Source organism: Anolis carolinensis, chromosome 1 (assembly GCF_035594765.1).
Source record: "Anolis carolinensis isolate JA03-04 chromosome 1, rAnoCar3.1.pri, whole genome shotgun sequence".
Classification (NCBI taxonomy): domain Eukaryota; kingdom Metazoa; phylum Chordata; class Lepidosauria; order Squamata; family Dactyloidae; genus Anolis; species Anolis carolinensis.
In genome coordinates, this window is record NC_085841.1 from 18,838,998 (window position 1) to 18,855,328 (window position 16,331).

At 42.2% G+C, this 16,331-nt stretch overlaps 1 long non-coding RNA gene across 1 annotated transcript in view; it reads left to right on the forward strand.

Moving 5' to 3' along the window:
• Positions 1–8,066, forward strand: part of LOC134296232 (uncharacterized) — a 31,704-nt gene extending 23,638 nt beyond the window's left edge. The window contains exon 2 of the long non-coding RNA XR_010002849.1: positions 7,030–8,066. This is a non-coding gene — a long non-coding RNA (uncharacterized LOC134296232). The remainder of the gene's footprint in view (positions 1–7,029) is intronic.
• The last annotated feature ends 8,265 nt before the right edge of the window (positions 8,067–16,331 follow it).

Genomic DNA, 16,331 nt, shown 5'->3' on the forward strand with positions numbered 1-16,331 from the left:
TATTGTTGTTTATATCCTAACTGCTACTTTTGGATATAACCTTTTATTATTGTTTAGTCAATAAACTCTTTATTGCTGGACTATTGGCCTCTGGTGTGCTACTGGGTGAAGAGGTGCCTCAAGGCCAGGCTGCAACACCCTGCTGTAGTCTCTTGCCATTTCTCAGATCCTCAAGCTCTCTCTGGCACTCGTTTGAGTTATTTGTCATATTATATAAGGAACATCTTTTTACCTTGTCACTGTATAGCATTGAACTTGAACATCCATGGATTTTGGTCCTCAAACCAAATTCCAGTGGATTCTGGGGAACCGTTGTATTGCATTGGGACTTGTTCAAAAGAGGATTATTGTCAACATTTCCCAAATCAAAAACCAAGTTGTCTATTTACTAGAAACCAAACAACCAGGTGGTCAAACTTTGGCAAAATGTATCACAGTAAATGCATGTTAAATTAATATCATCCTCTTTTTAGCAATAAAATCAATCATGGCTAAGATATATTGGACCCTGAAAAGCGGTAGAAAAGGAGACTTCCCCAACCCAACCAAAACTCATGGAATTCAAAGACAATTGAGTAATTTTGCCACATGCAAAAGAAAATCCTACTAGCACCTGTTGCCATTCCTGGTGGCAAAAAGGCAGCATAACAATAGTGAAAGAATTAACCACTTGCTGACTTGTCATGACACAGAAAATGTTTTGCTTCGTTCTGCTTAGTGGTATGTAACATAACAGCTATAACCTAGCTTGCATGCCATTTTTATAAATGCTTTAAAAGTCTTCCAAGTGGTGCATTGTCCATTATTCTGATGTAACACACCAGCAGCTGCTTTTGAGTTATTCCAGGCAGGCAGCGTCAAAAAATTTTCAACTTTCTAGCTGCAGCTGTCGCTCCCTTCATTCAACGAATGAATTTTGCAGAGATTATTGTAATGATGAGCATTTCTATCGCTCTTTTTCCTAAGTTTCAGAGTCCTTCACTTGAATATTGTACCAGCAATTCGTACAGTATGGATGGGGAATGTATGGCCCTTGATATGTCCTTGGACTGCACCTTCCATCATCCTTGATCATTGGCCATGGTGAATGAGGGATAGGAGTTAAGAGTCCAAAATATCTGGAGAGGTACAGGTTCCTAATTTTTCTTTAACAACTCTGCAATACTGTAGGTTAATACAGGCTGAGCATCCTTTATCTGTATTTGCACATAGGCACACAATAAGATATCTTGGAGATGAGACCCAAGCCTTAATATGATACTCATTTCTGTTTTCATATATACCAGGCATGGGCCAACTTGGGCCCTCCAGATGTTTTGAACTCCAACTCCCACCATTCCTAACAGCCTCAGGCCCCTTCCTTTTCCCCCTCAGCCGCTTAAGCGGGGGAAAAGGAAGGGGCCTGAGGCTGTTAGGAATGGTGGGAGTTGGAGTTCAAAACATCTGGAGGGCCCAAGAGTCATAATATATGAAACGGAAATGAATACCATATTTAGACTTTTGGGGTTTCCTTTCACGCTAGGAGAACAGAATGAAGCAATCGAGAATTAATGAGCAAGCCAGTAACAATCTGACAGCTAAGGAAGATAACAGCCTTGCTAGTGAAGGGACTTCAAAGGAAAACTTTAATAAGGTTGAAATTCCTTTCCCAGAACTAGCACAGACTAGTTTAAAATCCATCGAAAGCCAAGAATGTTTGGGAAAAAAATTATGAAACTAGGTTAAATGTATTCATTTACACTGAACTTTTCATGCCTCCTTTTGAATAATGAGATTTAAATGTCATTTGTTACTGTAGTATTTGTTTTTGATACGTATGCATACATATATCTGTTATGCTTATTAGAAGTATTATATTCATCCATTCATAGTTTATTATGTGTCGTCGAAGGCTTTCATGGCTGGAATCACTGGGTTGCTGTGAGTTTTCCGGGCTGTATGGCCATTTTCCAGAAGCATTCCCTCCTGACGTTTCGCCCACATCTATAGCAGGTATCCTCAGAGGTTGTGAGGTCTGTTGGAAACTAGGCAAGTGGGGTTTATATATCTGTGGAATGCCCAGATTGGGAGAAAGAACTTTTGTTTGCTTGAGGCAAGTGTGAATGTTGCTGTTAGCCACCTTGATCAGCATTGATTGACCTTGCAGCTTCAAAGCCTAGCTGCTTCCTTCCTGGGGAATTCTTTGTTGGGAGTGTTAACAGACCTCACAACCTCTGAGGATGCCTGCCATAGATGTGGATGAAACGTCAGGAGAGAATGTTTCTGGAACATGGCCATATAGCCCAGAAAACTCATACCAACCTATAGTTTATTATCTTAATAAATAGATGTTCTGACAATATAAAGTTGCTGTTTGAACTGAAATATTTTGCCAGGCAAAGGGCCCTTTCAGATGGGCCCTATATCCCAGGATCTGATCTCAGGTTTTCCGTTTATCCCAGATTATATGGTAGTTCAGACTCATATAATCCAGTTTAAAGCAGAAAACCTAGGATCAGATCCTAGGATATAGAGCCGGTCTGGAAGGGCCCTAGGAGAATGACAGTTCACCAGTGTGGTCCGTTGCTGCTGAACAATCAATAGCAGATGGGGTGACTTACTTTTGGTGTTGTCATTTTATGAGCACTGCAATTGGTCTATATCGCACCTAAAAAAGATTGCACCTAAATGTTATGAGAAACTTCCTGACAGTAAGAGCTGTTTAACAGTGAAATATGCTACACTTGAGTATGGCAGAGTTTCTTTCTCTGGAGGTTTTTAAGCAGAAGATGAATGGCCATCTGTCAGGGGTGTTTTGATTGTGTGTTTCTGCAAGGCAGATTGGGGTTGGACTGGGTGGTCCTTGAGGTTTCTTGCAAATCTATGATTCTGTAATCGTGGAGGGCTGGCTGTCCTTCTGTTTATCTGAAATGAATTTCCTAGCAATGAATTGCAGTCCATGTCCCTGGAGCTTACTATTAGCAAAGAGAAAGAAAAACATCTCCTTTCCACAGCAGATATAATATTATACACAACTATCCTATCCTCAGCATGCTTACCTCCCCCGCTCCCGCCCTCCCATTAGGAACCCTTAACAGCTGCAAACATTGTACCTTTCCTCACAGGGGAGTGTGGATTATTGATTGCCCTTGTCTGCAAAATATATCTTTTTTCAGATGCACTGGCCTGGACACAGTATTCCAAGCCTGGTCAGAACACGGTTTGTATAAGTACAGGATGACCTTGACCCAATACACAACGTTTTCCTTTCTCCAAACAGCATTGGGTCAATATTTTCTTCCTCCTGTCTACTGCAGCCCCCAAATCCTTTTCTCAGATGATTTCTATGGGCTCAAATTACACATCAAACTGATATTTATTCCTGTTTTTGACCTCAATAAGCCTCACTTTGTGTATACTAATCTGCTTTGCTATTTTGAATCATTGTCCCAAATTCCCAGAGGGGTTGGTCAACAGTTTTGACATTGGCTGCAGTAACTTGGACTGATGGAATTTTTGGTCCAAAAGTTTCTAAACTTGCTTTTAAAACTAATTAAAACAATTATGTTTGAACAACGATATTCCAGACAAGAAACAAAAGATTCCCACAGGCAGGAAACAGCCAGGCTTTGAAGCTGCCAGGCTATTCAGTGCTAATCAAGATGGCCAATTGCAACATTCACACTTGCCTTAGGTAGACAAGAGTTATTTCTCTCACCCTGAACATTTCACAGACATATAAACCCCACTTGCCTAGTTTCCAACAGACCTCACAACTTCTGAGGATACCTGCCGTAGCTGTGGACGAAACGTCAGGAAATAATGCTTCTGGGACATGGCCATACAGCCTGGAAAACTTACAGCAACCCAGTGATTCTAACTTCAGGGCCAGGAATAGTTTCAGTGTGTTGACTTTTTTCTATTTATTTGGTGACTGATTTCAGTGGGTGATTGTGCTTTTATTATCCTATTAGGCCGTTGCATTTAAACAGCATGAAGTCCAATAAATAATTGCTCTCCTCATCTTTTCTCCATCCTAACCAGACAAATAGATCAGCTGATAAATTTCGCTTGAGGGTAGGATGGCGGAACCATATATAGCAGACAGATTAGACGCTTACATGCACATGGTTGGTAGGGATGACATTTACACAGGAAAAAAGGAAGAAGGGCCTCAAGTCAACATGAACTGACTTTGACAGTTTTGTGTCTTTTAGTGGTATTTCCCCCTTGCAAACAGGAAAATAAATGTGCCTCATTGTGCTGGTGCTACAGCCAAGAAAACACACTTTTTAACCTCTTCAGGATTTTTTCCTATGCCGATCAACTATTAATTAATAAGAACATCAGCCCTGGCCTTGTCTTACTCAATTGCTGAGTATGCCTGCCTCATATGGCATAAATGTGCCCACGTGAAACAGATGAATATAGCACTGAATGAGACATGTAGAATAATCACAGGATGTCTTAAACCTATACCTGTTAATAGACTATAAGCTAGTTGGCACTGCCCCTCCTGATGTGCAATGTGAAGTTGCTGCCAATTGTGAGAGAAATAAGGTTCAACACTGAAAGCCACCCACTGTACAGCTATCAGCCTCCTCCCAGTAGACTTAAATCAAGAAAAAGTTTCATGAGAACCACCACTCCTCTTAATGTTCCTCCAGCAACAGCAAGAATATCCCTGTGGGCAGCAAAATCAGGCAATGCCAACTGGATAGGCCTCCATGAAGTTCTTCCTCCAGGGGCAAACCAAGAACGGAAGTCCCTGAACAGACTCAGAAGTGGAGTGGGCAGATCAAAAGATAATCTGGCAAAATTGCATTACCTAGAATAATCCTCCACCTTGTGCCACTGGAGTACAACAAACAACTCAGCATCTGTATGCTTGCCCATAATGCCCTGCCTCATGCACAGAGGAAAAACTGTTTCAAGCTACAGACAATGCAGTTGCTGTTGCCCGTTTTTGGTCTAAAAATATTTAGCTACTTGTGATTCCTTTATTTTATCAGTTTTAAACTTATTTTATGCAATGCTTTTCACATGCAATAAATAAATAAAACTATTATGGCATCAGTGTAGCAACAGCAATAGTAAAAATATGATCTCTGCATATATTCAGTCAGCCAAATCTTTAGTGCATAAGAAAAAGACTCATCAATTATTATTAGAACTGGCTGATGCATTCAGTTCTAATACTTTATGACTCTTTTTCTTTCCTTTCCTTTTAATAGAAAGAGTAGAGCCAACCCTTGAGTACATTTGTTTTGTTTTTTTTCAAGTAACACGTCACACTTCAAACCTCACCGTTGGTAGATTTTACTTTATATAACACAAGAGGAATTATGAATTAAAAATACAAGTAGTACACATGTTGTTTTGGAAATGGGAGTGGAATCAGTACAGTAGACAACAATGCAATTATTTCCTTTTTCTCCCCCTTTCCCCTGGTGGTAATAATTAACAAGAAAAAGAAAGGACAACAGGTTCATTGAAAGTTTTCAGGCTGCCTCTGTCCTGAATGTTACACAACCACTGAGAGGATTTAAAGCCAGCATTGGCAGGACGACAGGAACAGAATGAGACATACGGGAATGTTTCTTGCTCTGGCGGCACCAGCAGCCAAAATCAAGGAAACGGCTCAAGCGACTCAATGCCTAAGGGACGGACTCACCCCACTTGTTTCACCCTCATTTCAATCCTCAACAGGACTAGTTTTGAGATATCTCATGTTCTTAAAGATAGCCTTATGTGAGTTTTGTTGTTTATTCATTCAGTTGCTTCCGACTCTTTGTGACCTCATAGACCAGCCCACCCCAGAGCTCCCTGTCGGCCGTCGCCATCCCAGTCCCTTCAAGGATACCATCTATCCATCTTGCCCTTGGTTGGCCCCTCTTCCTTTTTCCTTCCATTTTCCCCAGCATCATTGTCTTCTCCAAGCTTTCCTGTCTTCTCATTATGTGGCCAAAGTACTTCATCTTTGACTCTAATATCCTTCCCTCCAGTGAACAGTCGGGTATATTAACTCCAGCCTTATGTGAGTGGTAGTTACAAAACGGAAATGGATACTGGCTTCAAAACATTGGTATGTTCACATGACAAACGGAAAAAGGGACCTTTGGAGACGATATCAAATCCGTCTCCAAATACTTTAATTAGCACAACCTTTACATATGAATTCAGACTGGATGAACACACAAGGGAGCTTGCGTTATGTGATGGGACCCTGGGGAAACCATAGGCAAAGGATGCCGGAAACAGAATAAATCAGTATGTGATCAGGTCCTCTGTGTTGTAGCACTCATATGGAATTATGTTGCAATAGACAGTAGAATTCCTTAAGACACATCGTCTATGAGCTTTCCCTAAGAGGAGTTCACAAGACAGTAATAACATACAAAGGAAAACAGCAGACTGGGATTGGGGTGATGGTAGATCAAGCAGCTACGTTGAGTTTAAATCAGGCATTTGCAAAGTTCGGCCCTCCAGGTATTTTGGACTCCAACTCCCATCATTCCTAACAGCCAGTAGGTTTACATAAATCTCAAAAATGTTGCTAGATTCCTCTTCCCTCTTTCCCCTCTATTTATATTAAAAGATATTCAAACATTTATCCCCTTGAAAACCAGTTAGGTATTGCTCACCAGTTAGGTCTACTCTTTTTGGGACTGCCAGATGGATTTAGGCTTTGGGGAGATAAAGCGGGGTATAAATAAATATAATAATTTACTGTTGGAGTTATATTTGCCACTTTGATCATTTTTGGAGAGAGGCAATATACAAATGTGTGGCAGGGGCATCAGGCTGGAAACCTTCTTCTACTCCTAGGTTTTATTTTTATTATTGCTTTTACTATTTAGGTTTTGTGCTAGCTCTTCGCATTCCAGTGCTTTAATGTTTCAATACAAATGTAGTGGATTTGTTTTTATTGTAAAACATGTAGTTCTTTTTTTAAAAAATTAAATAAATAAATAAATTTTATTTCTACCAATATCCCTCTGAATGCAGCACTGACATCTCTGCCTTTTTGTCACCTTCACATTTCTACAGCTGGGCTTCTTCAAGAGTGCCAACCGCAAGCAAGAGGCAGATCAGAGCCAGAACAGCAAGGACTTGGACTAAGGCCTCCACTTCTCAACCAAGGGACTTTGTGACACCTCGCTGTCCAGTGTGGTTCTGCACCGAGGCCATCCTTGGTGTCGGTTTGCCCTCCCATCATTGATAGCAACTATATCGCCCATAGGAGCAGGGAGGTGATGTCAGGCAAAGGCTCTTCAAACTGGGTTTCACCATTTCCTTCTGCTTAAGACACTGGACGCACACAGAGCAGACTCCAAAGGGAGATCCGTCCTTCACCAAAGTGACCAGTCTTGGCTCTTCAAGGTGCCAGAAAAGGAATGAGATGGCGCCTAAAACCCCTTTACCTCTCAGCAATGCAAAGATACCTCCTGCCTGGGAATACACTCCTTTTCAGAGGAAGACGGCACATCTTTTTTTTTTACGAGGGACATAGTGAAAAGCCTTCCTTCTCGGCGCCTCCTGTGGACCCCAAACCCCAGGCGGGCAGAGGAAGCCAAGGAAAAAAGGGCCTCAATCAGGGCCTGGCAAGCGAGAACCGGGCAGGACCAAGAAGCCCCCCACCTGGTCCAGGCCTGCTTATTCCCCGCTCTCGGGGCCAGCCTGGGTGAGGGTAGGCCCAGGCCCCAGGCGAGGAAAATGCCTCCCCCTTGCTCACAGAAGCAGGGCCCGCTCCAGCCCCTCCTGAGGAGGCAAAAGCCAGTAGGGGCGCTGCCGGGCCTGGAAGTGGCAGAGGTGCACCCGGGCAGGGTCAGGCCCAGGCCTCAGGGAAGGGCGAGGCCACTGAGGCAGGGAGCGTTCCGGCCGTTGCGGGCGAGGAGGGGGGCCGAGAGGGCACTGCCCACCTTAGACCTGCCCCCGCCCGCCCTTCCTCGCCAGGCCGCCCTGATGTATAATCATCATCTGTGCCTCAATCTGGTTCCAGGATTTTCTATGTGATCATCTGCCCTGTAAAACCACTTTCTTTAATATCTATTTGAACCTGCATTAAAGTATCAGTGTAGATGGGGCCTGCCGCATCAGCCTTCTTTTCTGGCAATTATACCCAGGTCTAGTCAAACCAGGCACAGCCTTCTAGACAATGTCGAATCACATCTCCACTTATTTAGTTAGCACTTCTGTTTTATCCATTTATCTTTGCCTTCTGGTATTCTGTAGGATATAAACATAACAGCCAACAAACCCTCTGGCAAAGAAGCTCCTTTTTCCGATCTCTTTTCATTCTGTCCAGTCCTCCTATTCCTTCTCATCCTGTGTCAAGGGACGTTTTAGAAGCATTTCCATTAATAATGGAGGGCTGGAGGAACACACAATTTCAGTATTGCAGTACAGCAACCTGCCTGCAGTAAACATTCTAACGAGCTTGGAAATAATGGGTTTCTAGTCTAGTCGCTCCTGCTGTAGTGGCCTGTGCCTGCCTACAACAGGCAAGGTAAACAGAAGCCGCCGCCAAATTCCTTGCTGAGAATAAATGAACAACTAATCTGAGGGAACAGAGGGAAACAAATATGCCTAACTCAATTACCACCAACACAATAAACATATATAAGTTAGATTACCAAAATGGAAATCATAACAGTGGAAGCTGGAGAAATAAGGTTGTTCCTGTATGCATCTGTAGAAGCATATTTCAAGTGGTCTCTAGAAGCTTAAAAATACAGGCAAGTTCTGTAGGGTTGTTCTAAAGTTTAATTAGTTTGTAAGTTGGTAAAGGTACATTTTTTAAGTGTAACACTAGCCATATATATATATAGCTTTGGATAGCATAGGGAAGAGTTAACACCCCCATGGTGTTTGTTTTGCTATCTGCATCCCTCTTCAGAAGATTTCACCTCACTTTCTGTCCCTGTGAGAATTGGATTTTGAAAAATGTGACTTGCTGTGGAAGCAAGATTTGGTAAGAACACTTCAGTGGAGACCCATTTCCCCCATGATAACTCTTCCAGAAGTGGATTTCCCTTCCAAAGGGTTGATAACTACTTGGTCCTCTGATTCTATATGCCATAATTTACAAAAGGAACTTTTCCAAGATCCAACTTTGCTGTTAACATGTCAGTGATCTCCCTCCCCCCAACTAGGAATCACTATATAATAGTCTTGTAAATAAAATGAAAAAATTACATTCCTTCCACCGCATATACATAAGGTTCAATGGGGGGAAAACCCCTTAAATCTCCTGAAGGTAATCCCATGCTTCTGCTAAACCTTCTGCTGGCCTTGGACCTAATTGTACCATTCCCTTTCACTGCTGCTCTTGGGTGACCTACATATGCCTAAAAACTAAGCATGGGATTGTTTGCAAATCTTGGGAGGAGGGAGGAGGAAGGACTTTCCCAGCTCAGCCTTGACAAATAGAGGCTCACTTTCTCAGCATTTAGTAGAGAAAATGCTTTCTGATCTTTGCTGAGCACTGAGCAAAGGAGCCTTGTGTATAATATAGTCCCAGTAAACTCATTTTCATACCCACCATCTTTCATTGATGAAAACTGGGGCTTGTGGTCAAGCAATATCAGAGTGTAGTCAAGATGGCAAATCATTATTAATGAGGAAGAACAGACAAACAGTCTGCGGCAATTTGTTTTTGCCTGAGTCTACAGGGAAGGGGCAGATTTTACTCAGCTACTCTCTTTTCTCCCTGCTGAGTTAGTTGAGTGTAAACTATTTTTGCACTTTTACCTCAGTTGGAAGCAATGTTAATACGTTGACAGCAATGGGGAAAACTTGGATGAGACGAAATAAACTGGGACATTTTAAAAACAACTGGAAAATTGGGACGACAGCAGACTCTCCCAACTAAATTGAGACATTTGGAGGACATGCATTATTCCCACCCATATGGAGCTTAAAGCCACTCCATCACTCTCTTAACAAGCTGAAGGTCTTGGCCAGTTTTGGAAAGCCAAACACTCGTAAAAAAAAAATTCAGGGTTTAATTAATTAATGAGGACTGAGCATGTTACGTAGGCACTGGAGGATGCTGGCTGGTAGGATGGAATTAAAGGGTCTCCATGAACTAAAAACATGGCTGGCTAGAATATGCCACACCCTCAGTCTCACACCAGTATACATCCAGTTATTTGTCCCAATGAGATTAGGCCCATTGAATCCACATTCTTGTTCTCACGCCAGAGATCACACTTCACCTCCTACATTATCGTAGTGCTGAAGGGTTTTTATTTGCAGGTAATCAGTCCTGAACCAACCTCTATAAGCAGTCTTACTGGTGGAAAGGAGCAACTACTCCTTTTGTCATCCCGTAACCTGAGGTTTTTAAGCCAAAAGATGAGACCTGTAACCTTATCTGACACATTCTGGGCTCTGCTTCCATGAGCTTTGGAAACGTAGTCCTACAGATGCCATCAAATGACATAAAGGTATTTCTGGTGGGACTCCATGGGATTCTATTTCTGCAGTGCATGAAAACAGAACCCAGAATGCATTTTCAGGAATCAGGTGCTATCTGATTCCACACGGCTGAAGATGGGGAAAGGACATGGGATGGCTGGCCATCCCAGAAGACCAACATCAATGGTAGGGAATGAAGTAAGGTTCTCTCCGCTTTCCCCCACTTTCCTCCTGCTCATGTGATGAAGCCTCTAAGGTAAAGGTAAAGGTTTTCCCTGACGTTAAGTCCATTCGAGTCCGACTCTGGGGGTTGGTGCTCATCTCCATTTCTAAGCCGAATAGCCGGCGTTGTCCGTAGACACCTCCAAGGTCATGTGGCCAGCATGACTGCATGGAGCGCCGTTACCTTCCCACCAGAGCGGTACCTATTGATCTACTCACATTTGCATGTTTTCAAACTGAAAGGTTGGCAGAAGCTGGAGCTAACAGTGGGCGCTCATTCCAGTCCCCGAATTCGAACCTGCAACCTTTTGGTCCACAAGTTCAGCAGCTCAGCGCTTTAGCAGACTGCGCCACTGGAGGCCTCTAGTGATGCCATTAAGCATGATGCACTTAGAACCCTTTTACATGTGCCACAAACCATGAAGAATGATCTGAAGTGGGGTACTTTGGATCAGTGCCACCAATCAGTACTCTGGATCAATTCATGTTCAGCTGCTGATCCAGTTCAGTGGCTGGCAGGTGTCTGTACTCTTCAACACTGAGCTGGCTGAATGGCATCCTCACGGCTCAGATGTGCTGAACCTGGTTCAATGCCCATCAGACTTCCACCCTTACCTTCCCTCTGTTATCCTGCGCTTAGAGGCAATCACCCAGCACGAAACTGGTGATGACATTTGCTAGAGTGACAAAGTGATGTAAAGAAGGGGAGGAGGAAAAGGAGGAATCACTCCCTTCTATGATTGCTTTGTTGCTCCAAGGCAGGGGTCCCTAAACTAAGGCCCGGGGGCCGGATGCAGCCCTCCAAGGTCATTTACCTGGCCCCCGCCCTCAGTTTTATAATATAATATATTGTATATACATATAATATTGAAAATAATATTATAATGTAATACAATATAACACTAATAATAATACCTTATAATAATATTAATTATATATTCTATATTACACATAATATTACTAATAATATTACAGTATAGTGGTATAGTTCAATGTAGTAATATATAATGCTGATATTGTGCTATGCTAATCTATATATATAAAAGAGTGATGGCATCACGGCAGTGGACAAAACAACAAAAGTAAACACCACACAACCTCAAAAATTGACAGCACAACCCCTCATCCATGCCTCTAGGTTGATACAACAGAAAAAAAAGGGGGAAAAAAGTCCTAATTAGAGGGAGAGGAATAATTGTTTTTATCCAATTGCTGCCAGTTAGAAGGCTAAGCTCCGCTCACTTGGTCACCTAGCAACCCACTCAGCCCAGGGGACCCTTTACCTTAACTAGCACCAATTCCTCAATACTTTATTTCCCATACCACCATACTTCGCCACAGCAACGCGTGGCCGGGCACAGCTAGTAATATAATATATTGTATGTACATATAATTTGTAAGCCACTCTGAGTCCCCTTTGGGGTGAGAAGGGTATGATACAAATGTAGTAAATAAATGCAGTAAAGAATAAATAAATAAATAAATAAATAAATTTTAGACTTAGGCTCACCCAAAGTCTGAAATGACTTGAAGGCACACAACAACAACAACCACCCTAATTAACTTGACTGTCTCATTGGCCAGAAGCAGGAGCACACTTCCCATTGAAATCCTGATAAATGTATGTTGGTTAAATTTGTTTTTATTTTTAAATATTGTATTGTTATTTCATTGTTCTTGTTGTTGTTGTTTTTGCACTGTAAATAAGACATATGCAGTGTGCATCAGAATTTGTTTGTATTTTCTTTCAAATGATAATCCGGCCCCTCAACAGTCAAAAGGATTGTGGCCCTCGGCTTAAAAAGTTTGAGGACCCCTGCTCCAAGGTATCTTGAACTATTTCACTGTCTTCATCATCTGCTTTAAAGTTAGGCAAACTATCTACAGTTCTGTAGCCTCGACCCATAGCAGTTAAAGTGACATCAAACGTCATCAATTCTTCAGTGTAGGTGCACCCTAAGCACTCACTTGTTGTTACTCAACCCAAGAAAAGGGGATAGATCAAATATGGGCAAGCATCGTCCCTCCAGGTGTTTTGGACTCCAACTCCCACAATTCCTAATAGCCTCAGGCCCTTTCCTTTCCCCCCTCAGCCGCTGAAGTTACAGCATATCTTATAATGAACAGATTTGTATCTGCAAAGCACCTGAAATTGAGGATATAACACACATATTATTTGATTGCAAATTGTATCAACAACAACAACAACAATGCGTAAGTGTGTACGTATTGTATGTTTTACATGTTTTCATATGGTCAAAAGTGACTAATCAATAAAGAATTGTTGTTGTTGTTGTTGTTGTTGCAAATTGTATCAGAAGGTTAGACACCTGTACCTTGGTCCATATTTTGTGTGCAGCCAAGACCCAAAAATAACTTACAAAACAGCTCTGTGTTTAAGCAAAACAATACGTTTGAGAACCACATATATGGGGCTGATTTATTTACTGTATTGTTATAAGCGTCTTATTTTACTACATAGAATGTAACCAAGTCTTATCAAGCCTTGTTGTGTGGTTTGGTATTGTGCTGCCCTAAGGACTAATTATTAAAGTGTATTATTATCTACAGTTATGTATTTAACTCAGTAATATTTTTGTCAAGTCCCCAGTCAAATCATGTCAGGCTGCTGAGTATAATCCTCTCTTTAACAGCTAGAACCTCTTTTGAGCAATGAAAGGCCAGACATGCCCAAAAGAGAAATCTTATTTAACCATATTATACCATAGCCAAGTCTCAAAACACGAACTATCCCTGAAAAACAAGTTTCCTGTTGAGCAAAGTACAGGCAGTTCCTAAGTTACAAACAAGATAGGTTATTTGAGTTTCTTCTTAATTTGAATCTGTATGTACATCAGAACAAGTCCATTTTGTAAGTGTAACTCCGGCTAAATATATACAAGCTTTGGATAGCATAGGGAAGGGTAAAGACTCCTGTGGTGTGTTGTCAAAGCTTTCATGGCTGGAATCTCTGAGTTGCTGTGAGTTTTCCAGGCTTCATGGCCATGTTCCAGAAGCATTCACTCCTGACGTTTTGCCCACATCTATGGCAAGCATCTTCAGAGCTTGTGAGGTCTGTTGGAAACTAAGGAAGGAAGGTTTGTATATCTGTAGAATGTCCAGGGTGGGAGAAAGAACTCTTGTCTCTTGGAGGCAAGTGTGGGCAAAACATCAGGAGTGAATGCTTCTGGAACATGGCCATGCAGCCTGGAAAACTCATAGTAACTCCTGTGGTGTTTGTTTTGCAGTCTGTGCCCCTGTTCAGAAGACTTTCTGGCCCTGTGATAACTGGATTTAAAAAAAATGGCTTGTTGTGGAAACAAGGACGGGTGATAAAGCTTCAGTGGAGACACCTTCTCCCCATGAGAACTCTCTCAGGACTGAATTTCCCTTCTTAGGGTCGATTTCTCTCACTTACTGTTGTCTCACCCCCATTTGTAACTATGAGTCATTTGTTAATCCAACCTTCCAACCTTCTTGCCAATTTCTTTTAGCCATCGAAGTGCGGTTTCTGCCAGCAGAGACGAAGGTTGACTGTCGGCACAATCTATCTCAGTGTATATAGATTGGAAATAATCACGCCTCGGGCTGCAGAGGGTCAGTCTGCTCCAGTTTTTCTGTAGCACAAAATGAGTTTTCATGCCTGTCACAACCAAGCTCGGGAACATTGTTCCTGTTCCCATTAAGCAAAAAAAAAAAGAAGAAGAAGAAGAAGAAGTAGGTACTAACAGGCAAGTACAAAATACTTTGGGGATTTGGGATGGAGAAAGTGCTCCCGTTCATTTTCCTCACCACGTTTTAATAGAAAGGATGAGGGTTTCTTCAAAGAGCAATCATATTATGAGAAGCCAGCACATAAGGGCTCATCAAAATAATTTCCTTGCACTCGCTACAGCACCCCATTCAGTGACATATTCATTGAGGCTTATCCTGCCTATTTTCTCTGAGATAGAGAATAAGCATGTCTGGAAAGGTATTTCGTATCATCCATAGTTTTCAACTAGTTCCTCTATACCAGCTCAGCAAAGATCAGTCAACTAAAATAGTGTTTACCCTATATAGATCAGGCATACACAAACTTTGGCCTTCCGGGTATTTTGGACTCCAACTCCCACCATTTCTTAGAGCCTCAGGCCATTTCCTTTTCCCCCTCAGCTGCTTAAGTGACAAAGTTTGCCCATGCCTGATCTATTCCCTTCTTTTGGGCAAAGTAACAAAAAGTGAGTGCACCTACACTGAAGAAATAATGATGTTTCATGCCACTTTAACTGCCATAGCTCAAGGCAACAGAATCCTGGGATTTGTAGTTTGGTGACATGCCAGCCCTCTTTGGCAGAGAATAACAAAGACCTTGCCAAACTACAACTCCTGGGGTTCCATAGGATTGAGCCATGGCAGTTAAAGGGGTGTCAAACTGCATTCACCCCAGGATGACATCCTTTCTTTTTCTCCTTCAGTTGGCAATTTAAAACATTTTGTGCCACAAAGCTTTTAGAAATGGAATGAAATGGGCTTTGAATACATGTTGTGCTTTTGTAATGGTTTCTGTAATCTTTTGGGAGCGTGGCTTTAACATTGGAGCATGAAATCCACAGGCATGTGGACAACAGAAAGGAGGAAACCATGAAAATGAACAGTATTAAAATAAACTCTAAATAAAGAACAACAGTCAGAAAACGGTAATTCCAGACAAGAAACAGCCAGGGCCAGTTAACACCTCCCAACAAAGGATTCCCCCAGGCAGGAAGCAGTCAGGCTTTGAAGCCGCAAGGCCGTTCAATACTAATCAAAGTGGCCAGCTGCAACATTCATACTTGCCTCAAACAAGCAAGAGTTCTTTTTCCCACCCTGGACCTTCCACAAATATATAAATCTCCCTTGCCTAGTTTCCAACAGACCTCACAACCTTTGAGGATGCCTGCCATAGATGCAGGCGAAACGTCAGGAGAGAATGCCTATGGAACATGGCCATACAGTCCGAAAAACTCACAGAAACCTATTGGACTATGATTTTGGAGAATTCCTGTACAGCCACCGAAACAAGCTGGATGACCTTGGACAAGTCTCAAATTCCAAGGAAGCAAAGGCAAAATCTGCTTTGAACAAATCTTATCAGGAAAATCCTAGGATAAGTTTGCCTTTTTAACATTTATTTGTTCTGGGAGTGATGACCATCACCCCAGCTTTCAAATTGATTTGAAAACGCCGCAGAAAGTTCCATAGATTGCTCACCAAAGGAACGGAACGGGACCGCAGCAGACTATTATTAAAAGACTTTTTTCTCTTCATTTTCCCCTTCCCTGAACTATGTAACAAATCCCCCCAATAAAAGTAGCATTTATTTTAACAATAACACTCTCTATCTGGTTATTTTGTATCTCTCTCTGACTCCTTCCCTTGCATGCATTTTCTCTCCCTCCCGTCCCTTTAAACTCCGGTTGAGGTTTCTCTGCCATAGATTAACATGGCGGTCGATATAAATTGGCTCATATCTCTATCAAAATTACCCCTAGAACGCTCCTCTTTTAGTCTTAACCCTTTCTAAGGCTCCTGACTCGAAGACAACCAGCAGACCCGGAATCGGTCCAGTTTTCGGCATCTCAACAGCTGACTGTCAAACGGAACCGCGTTTCTTTCCAAGCCAAGTTGCTGCTTTATCCCGGGTTTTTCTCTCCCCGCGACTCGCGGAATGGTTCTCCCTGGCCCCT